Genomic DNA, 8,337 nt, shown 5'->3' on the forward strand with positions numbered 1-8,337 from the left:
TTCCTTGAATGTCAAGCTAATACTGGTCCTATGAGTACAGAGAATGCCAGCAATACCTTAACCAAGTTGTCAGGCTAGTAAGGACAGGAGTTGCTTCACTGTGACACAGTGCTAAGTGCACATTGCCCATGTTGACTTCTTACCAAAATGATTAAATAGATCTACCTATGAATAAACAATCAGACAAAGCCAAATTGTGGCTACTTATAAGTCAACTTGCCTGGACTCTTAAAAAATGTAGCTATCAGAGAAGATTAGAAAGTAGTTATGAATATAATTTAGAGTAAGAAAGACTAAAGAAATGATTCAGGAAGATGGTAGAGCAGAAGGATCCTGAGGTAACTTTGTCCCACAAACACCCAAGATAACAGCCACATTAGTGTAACTAACTCTGAAAATGACCAAAAGACTGACAGAACAGACTTTACACAGTTAACTGTAGAGAGGAGGCCACATCGAAAAGAGTAGGAAGGGCAGAGACATGGTTGGGAGCCAGACCCCCTGGGAGACTAACCACAAAGGGGATGCACACCACCAGCACAGAGGAGTGAGAGGATCAGGCTCCACATGGCACTCTAGGCACAGGGGACCCACACTGGGAAGATGGCTGTCTATAACATTAAACTTTGAAAGCTAGTGTGGCTTGAATTCTGGAGTTTTTACAATCAGCAAGGCTTAATTCTTCCTTTAAAAATTAGCAGGTTTAGCTCTGGCAGAGCTGGAGGGTGATAGGAAACCGAACACCTGCCTTTAAAGAGCCAGCATAAGAAGTAATGTGGTCACACAGTTTGAAAAGCATGTGGGGTGTTCATAAAAAAGATTTATTTACTAATGTAAATAACTCTTGTAAGAACAAGTGCTGGAGGGACAAGGATCTTGAGGATCTTTAGGAGACTTCTTCTGAGAACAAAAGAGGTGTCAGGTGCCATTTCTTTCCCCCTGTGTAGCCTAGAAAGCAGGACACTTGCAGAACCAGCACAAACACTTTCTACTTATCCTGCTAGTACTAAGCACCCTGCCCTGCGTTCTCCTGGGGATCAGCCCCATTTGGTAGGTGTGTCTCCAAAGCACCTCCTGCCCCAACCCGCCCTGCAAGCAACCCTGGCTGGGACTGGCACCATTTTACAGTGACTCCTGCCCTGAGGAGTGAGGAAGATAACCATCCACACTAGCAAGTCCACAGCCCCAGCAGCTGAAATTTATAGCTAGCAGCACAGAGACAGTGCCTTGCCAATCAGTGTGACTGCGGTCCTGGCAGATAGACTGGGTGCAGGCATCTGTGCTGACTGATGGTCCTGCCCACAAATGAAAGCCTTTCAGGGGACAAAGCAGGGAGAGTGTCCTGCAGGTCGGTGTGACTGCATTTCCAGATGACAGACTGGGGACAGCCATCTGGCTTGACTGCTAGCCCCAACCACTAATGAAAACTTGTCAGAGGACAAGGAAGGGAGACCGCCCCTAAGGTCAGTGCAACCAGCCCCAGCAGATGGGCTGAGGGCAGACATCTGGTCTAACTGGTGACACTACCCAAATAGAAGCCTGATGCATCCACAGATTGGCTTCTTAACAGGTAGCAAAACCCTACCTGCTGAAACCACAACAGGCAGAGTGAGCCATTGTAGCCTAAAAAACTGAAGGCAAATGTGGCTTAACAACAGTGGGGCACATGCAACCCACATAGGAGATACCCCTGAAGTACCTGGTTCTGGTAAAGAGAGAGCATTGTGCTATAGGACATTACAGGACCTCTTCTTCATAAGGCCATGACTTTCGAGATCAGGAGATGCAGCTGACTTTTCTAATACATGAAAACCAATAGATTGTTAGACAAAATGAGACAGAGAAATATATCCCAAATGAAAGAACAAGACAAAACCACAACAAAAGATCTAAATGAAATAGAAGTAAGCAATATGTCTAATTAAGAATTCAAAGTAATGGTCATAAAGATACTCACTGGATTTGAGAAAAGAGTGGAGGATATCAGTGAGACCTTCCAGAAGATAAAATATAAAAAAGAACCTGTCAGAGATATAAAAGTCCGTAATTGAAATAAAAAATACACTGGAGGGAATCAGTAGAAGATCAGAGGAGGCAGAAGAGTGGATCAGCGACCTGGAAGACTGGATAAAGGAAAGCAACTGGGCTGAATAATAAGAGAAAAAAATATAATAAAAAATGAGAATAGGTTAAGGGAATTCAGCAACACCATCACATGTAATAACGTTCACATTATAGGGATCCCAGGAGGAAGGGCACAGAGAATGTATTTGAAGAAATAAAATCAAAGAAAGAAATAAAACCAAAAACTTTCCAAATCTGGGGAAGTAAACATATCCAGATTCAGGGATCACAGAGAGCCCGCAGTGAAATTACCTAAGGAGGTTCACACCAAGAAACATAATATTAAAATGCCAAAAAGTAGTAACAAAACATCTCAAAGGCAGCAAGAGAAAAAACAGTTACAAATAAGGGAAACCTCATAATGCTATCTGCTGATTTTTCAGTGAAAACTTGAATGTACAGGGATGGAGAAACATTTATAATACAAATGGAAGCTAAAAGAAAGATAGGGTAGCGATACTTTTATCAGACAAAATAGACTTTAATACAAAGACTATAATAAGAGATAAAGGATACTACATAATGATAAAAGGAACAGTCCAACAGGATGGTATAACAATTGTAACTATTTATGCACCCACCATGCTACCACCTAAATACATAAAGCAACTATTAACGGACATAAATGAAGAAACTGACAGGAATACAATAATAGTGGGTGACTTTAACACTCTGCTTATATCAATGGATAGATCATTTGGCCAGAAAATCAACAAGGAAACAGTGGCCTTGAATGACACATTGGGTCAATTGGGCCTAACAGATACATTCAGAACATTCCATTCAAAAGCAGTGGAATACGTATTCTTTTCAAGTGCACATGGAATGTCTCCAAAAGATATCACATGTTAGGTCACCAAAGAAGTCTCAATAAATTCAAAAAGACTGAAATAATGTTATGCATCTTTTCTGACCAAAACGATATGAAAATAGAAAGTAATCACAAGAAAAAATCTGGAAAGGGCACAAATACATGGAAACTAAATAACGTTCTAACAAATAAGAAATGGGTCAACAGACAAACAGAATAAAAAATACATGCAGACAAATGAAAATGAAAACAGAATGGTCCAAAATTTGGGGGATAAAGCAAAACCTGTTCGAAAAGGAGTGATTGCAGTCCATCTTAAGCAATGCAGGTCTGTCTTAAGAAAAATTTCAGCTAAACAACCTAATATTACAACGAATGGAGCTTGAAAAAGAAGAGTGAACAAAGCTAGTAGAAGAAAGGAAATAATAAAGATTAGAGTAGAAATAAATGAAACAGAGACTAAAAACAAAGCAGAATAATTAATGAAACCAGGAAGTGGTTCTTTGAAAAGATGAACAAAAAAGGTAGACCTTTTGCCAGACTCAAAAAAAAAAAAAAAAAAGGGCTCAAAATCAGCAATGAAGAAATAACAACCAATACCACAGAAATACAAAGGATTATAAGAGAATATTATGAAAGACTATTTCCCAACACACTGGGCTACCTAGAAGAAACGTATAAATTTCTTAGATGCATATAACCTAACAAAACTGAAGCAGGAAGAAATAGAAAATTTACATGTTAATGTGAATAACAAGATTTCATTCTTTTTCTGGCTGAGTAATGTGGGTGTGTGTATGTGTGTGTGTGTACATATATTACATCTTCTTTAACCATTCATCAATGATTGGACACTTGGATTCTTTCTATACCTAGGCTACTATTGTAAATAATGCTACAAAAAATGTTGGGTGCATATATCTTGTTGAGTAAGTTTTTTCATTTTCTTTGGGTAAATACCAAGTAGAAGAATTACTGGATGATATGGTAATTCTATTTTTACATTTTTGAGGAACCTCCACAATGTTTTTCACAGTAGCTGCACCAATTTGCATTTCCTCCACTGACACACAAAGTGTCCACATCCTCTCCAACAATTGTTATTTCTTGTGATTTTGATTTTAGCCATTCTGAGAGATGTAAATGATATCTCATTGTGTTTTAATTTGCACTCTCTGATGATTGGTGACGCTGACCTTTTCATGTGTCTGTTGGCCGTGTGTAGGTCTTCTCTAGAAAAATATCCATTCCAGTCCTCTGCCCATTTTTTAATTGAACTATTTGGTTTTTGTGTGTTGAATTGTGTTAAGTTCTTTATATATGTTGGATATTAACTCCTTCTCAAAGATATCACTTGCAAATATATTGTCCCACTCAGTAGGTTGCTGTTATGCCTCATTGCTGGTTTCCTTTGCTGTGCAAAAGCTTTTCATTTTGGCATTCCCAATGGTTTAATCTTGCTTTTGGTTCCCTTGCCTGAGGAAACATATTTAGAAAAATGTTCCTATGGCCATTGTTGAAAACTTTGTTGCCCACGTTTTTTTTCTAAGAGTTTTATGGTTTCAAGATGGAATAGGAGAAGATGGCGGTATATAAGGATGCTGGGCTCACCGCGTCTTGCTGATCACTTAGATTCCACCCACATCTGCCTAAATAACCCAGAAAACTGCCAGAAGACTAGCAGAACAGACTCTCTGGAGCAAAGCATAGACAAGAGGCCCATGGAAGAGCGTAGGAAAGGCGGAGAGGCGGTGCATGCTACACGGACTGGTGGGAAGGAGCCAGGGCGGTGGAGGGGCAGCCCGCCTGGCAAGGCAGAGCCCCAGTCTGACTTGCAAAAGGGGAGGGGCTGGAATGTGTGAGTTCTGACAGCAAGCAGGACTTAACATCTGGAATGTTAAGTCAGCAGCTCGGCTCAGAGAGCAGGAGGGCAAGAGGACACCAGGAGAGAGAGTATTTGAGCCCCAGAAGACAGAGCTCACCTCAGTGGGGAAGAAAGGGTCACCGAACTTGCCTGCACTGTGCAAACACCCAGTGCTGTGCTTCTATGGATCCATCCATAGACTGTTCTGTCTGCCTCCTGGTGCTGCAGGGCCCCGCCCACAGGGGACCACCCGGGGCAAAACAAGCTAAGCCTGCCCCTCCCGCCCCTGTACACCTTGCGATCCACCCCGGCTAATATGCCAGATCCCATCAAAGCAGCACCGAAGCCTGAGAGTGTGCAAGTAGCCCAGACAGGGGCCACACCACTCCAGTGAGACCTGCCCCTGGGAGAGGGGAAGAAAAGGTACACACCAGTCTGACTGTGGCCCTAGCTGTGGGCTGGGGACAGGTATTAGGTCTGACTGCAGCCCCGCCAACGAACACAAGTTATTCCAGACAGCACAGTGGACATGCCCCACAGTTCCACGCCCCTCCAGAGACTATCCAAAATGATGAAATGGAAGAATTCTCAAAAGAAACTCCAGGAAGTAGCGACAGCTAACGAACTGATCAAAAACGATTTAAGCAATATAACGGACCATGAATATAGAATAATAATCATAAAATTAATCACTGAGCTTGAAAAAGTATAGAGGAGAGCAGAGAATCTATTGCTACAGAGATCAGGGGACTAAGAAACTGTCAGGAAGAGCTAAAAAATGCTATAAACAAGGTGCAAAATAAAATGGAGGAGACCGCAGCTTGGATTGAAGAGGCAGAGGAGAGAATAGGTGAATTAGAAGATAAAATTATGGAAAGAGGAAGCTGAGAAAAAGAGAGATAAAAAAATCCGGGAGTATGAGGGGGGAATTAGAGAACTAAGTGATGCAATCAAGCACAACAATATCCATATAATAGAGATTCCAGAAGAGGAAGAGAGAAAAAGGTGCTGAAGGTGTACTTGAACAAATCATAGTTGAGAAATTCCATGATCTGGGGAAGGAAACAGGCATTAAAATCCAAGAGGCACAGAGAACTGTCTTCACACGTAACTTGAATTGATCTTCTGTGTGACATATCATAACAAAACTGGCAAACTACCAGGATAAAGAGAAAATTCTGAAAGCAGCTAGGGATAAGGACCCTCTAACATATAAATGGAGACTGATAAGACTAGTGATGGATCTATCTAATGAAACTTGGCAGGTCAGAAACGAATGGCAGGAAATCCTCAATGTGATGAACAAAAAAATAATCAGCCGAGAATCCTTTATCCAGCAAGTCTGTCATTCAGAATAGAAGGAGAGTTAAAGGTGTTCTCAAAAAAAAATGAAGGAATTCATCACCACTAAACCAGCCCTACAAGAGATACTAAGGGGGATTCTGTGAGTGAAATGTTGCAAGGACCACAAAGGACCAGAGACATCACTACAAGCATGAAACCTACAGACATCACAATGACTCTAAACCCATATCATTCTATAACACTGTATGTAAATGGACTAAATGTTCCAACCTAAAGACATACAGTATCAGAATGGTCAAAAAAACAAGACCCATCTATTTGCTGTCTACAAAAAGAGACTCCTTTTAGACTTGAGGACACCTTCAGATTGAAAGTGAGGGGATGGCGAACTATCTATCATGCTACTGGAAGTCAAAAGAAAGCTGGAGTAGCCATACTTATATCAGACAAACTGACTTTAAATTAAAGGCTGTAACAAGAGATGAAGAAGTGCATTATATAATAATTACAGGGTCTATCCATCAGGAAGAGCTAATAACTATAAACGTCTATTCGCCAAATACGGGAGCCCCCAAATATATAAAACAATTACAAACATAAGCAACCTTATTGATAAGAATGTGGTAATTGCAGGGGACTTTAACACTTACAGAAATGGATAGATCATGTAGACACACGGTCAATAAGAAACAAGGGCCCTGAATGCTACATTGGATCAGATGGACTTGACAGATATATTTAGAACTCTGTATCCCAAAGCAAAAGAATATACTTTCTTCTCGAGTGCACATTGAACATTCCCCAAGATAGATCACATACTGGGTCACAAAACAGCCCTTCATAAGTATACAAGATTTGAAATCATACCTTGCATACTTTCAGACCACAATGCTATGAAGCTTGAAATCAACCACAGGAAAAAGTCTGGAAAACCTCCAAAAGCATGGAGGTTAAAGAACACCCTACTAAAGAATGAATGGGTCAACCAGGCAATTAGAAAAGAAATTAAAAAATATATGGAAACAAATGAAAATGAAAATGCAACAATCCAAACGCTTTGGGATGCAGCGAAGACAGTCCTGAGAGGAAAATAATTGCAGTCCAGGACTATCTCAAGAAACAAGGAAAATCCCAAATACAAAATCTAACAGCACACCTAAAGGAAATAGAAGCAGAACAGTAAAGACACATCAAACCCAGCAGAAGAAGAGAAATAATAAAGATCAGAGCAGAATTAAACAATATAGCATCTAAAGAAACTGTAGAGCAGATCAATGAAACGAAGAGTTGGTTTTTTGAAAAAATAAACAAAATTGATAAACCACTAGCCAGGCTTCTCAAAAAGAAAAGGGAGATGACCCAAATAGATAAAATCATGAATGAAAATGGAATTATTACAACCAATCCCTCAGAGATATAAGCAATTATCAGGGAATACTATGAAAAATTATATGCCGACAAACTGGACAACCTGGAAGAAATGGACAAATTCCTAAGCACTGACACACTTCCAAAACTCAAACACTAAGAAATAGAAAACTTGAACAGACCCATAACCAGTGAAGAACTTGAATCACTTATCAAAAATCTCCCAACAAATACGAGTCCAGGACCAGATGGCTTCACAAGGGAATTCTACCATACATTTAAAGCAGAGATAATACCTATTCTTCTCAAGCTGTTCCAGAAAATCAAAAGGGAAGGGAAACTTCCAGACTCATTCTATGAAGCCAGTATTACTTTGATTCCTAAACCAGAAAGACACCCAGCAAAAAAAGAGAACTACAGGCCAATGTCCCTGATGAATATGGATGCAAAAATTCTCAATAAGATACTAGCAAATCGAATTCAACAGCATATAAAAAGAGTTATTCACCACGATCAAGTGGGATTCATTCCTGGGATGCAGGGCTGGTTGAACAATCGCAAAACAATGTGATACATCACATTAATAAAAGAAAAGAACCATAAGATCCTCTCTATCGATGCAGAAAAAGCATTTTACAAAATCCAGCATCCTTTCTTAATAAAAACCCTTGAGAAAGTCGGGATAGAAGGAACATACTTAAACATCATAAAAGCCAATTATGAAAAGCTCACAGCTAATATCATCCTCAGTGGGGAATAACTGAGAGCTTTTCCCCCGAAGTCAGGAACAGGACAGGGATGTCCACTCTCAACGCTGTTGTTTAACATAGTGTTGGAAGTTCTAGCATCAGCAATCAGACAACAA

General features: G+C 40.2%; 1 protein-coding gene across 7 annotated transcripts in view; it reads left to right on the forward strand.

Moving 5' to 3' along the window:
- The window catches only part of PHKB (phosphorylase kinase regulatory subunit beta), a 258,715-nt gene that overhangs the window by 45,215 nt on the left and 205,163 nt on the right, over positions 1 to 8,337 (forward strand). The window lies entirely within an intron of this gene.

This window comes from Panthera uncia (assembly GCF_023721935.1).
Source record: "Panthera uncia isolate 11264 chromosome E2 unlocalized genomic scaffold, Puncia_PCG_1.0 HiC_scaffold_19, whole genome shotgun sequence".
In the NCBI taxonomy this organism is placed as follows: domain Eukaryota; kingdom Metazoa; phylum Chordata; class Mammalia; order Carnivora; family Felidae; genus Panthera; species Panthera uncia.